We start from the raw sequence: 564 nt of genomic DNA on the forward strand, positions 1-564 counted from the left end.
ACTCGGGATCTGAAATGGCACCGACCACTCTTCCAAAGGTTTATGGATTTTTGGGAGGAGATAGAATTGTCGCGGTCTTGGTACATCTGGGCCCAGAAGATAGGTATATTGCTTTGGAATAATAAACTTTTTTTCAAGCAATTCCAACAATATCATCTTAATCATGTTTTTGGTCTCAGATTGAATAGAGTGATCTAATGCGACATAATTTTTTGGGTTATTCAGTTGTCTATTAGCCTCCAATAAGTACTGTACTCTATCCATGATTACAATCTGTGATCCTTTATCTGCCGGCTTAATAACTATATTCCGGTTTGACCCCAACAATTTGATGGTTTCTGACTCCAATACCGTCATATTCCCCCAGTTACCTGCCCAGGTCGGAAGCACCTAAATGCCTCGAGATCCTTCCTAATCAATGTTTGGATGGATTGAGATATTGATTGTATTCTGGGTTCCCAAACTGAGGGATCTGTAAACGGTACAAAAGGAATGTCAGTATCATAATTAAAATGATCCAACAATTTCAGCCTTCTATGATATATGTGTAGGTCCCTACGAAGC

Source organism: Salmo salar, unplaced genomic scaffold, assembly GCF_905237065.1.
Source record: "Salmo salar unplaced genomic scaffold, Ssal_v3.1, whole genome shotgun sequence".
Classification (NCBI taxonomy): domain Eukaryota; kingdom Metazoa; phylum Chordata; class Actinopteri; order Salmoniformes; family Salmonidae; genus Salmo; species Salmo salar.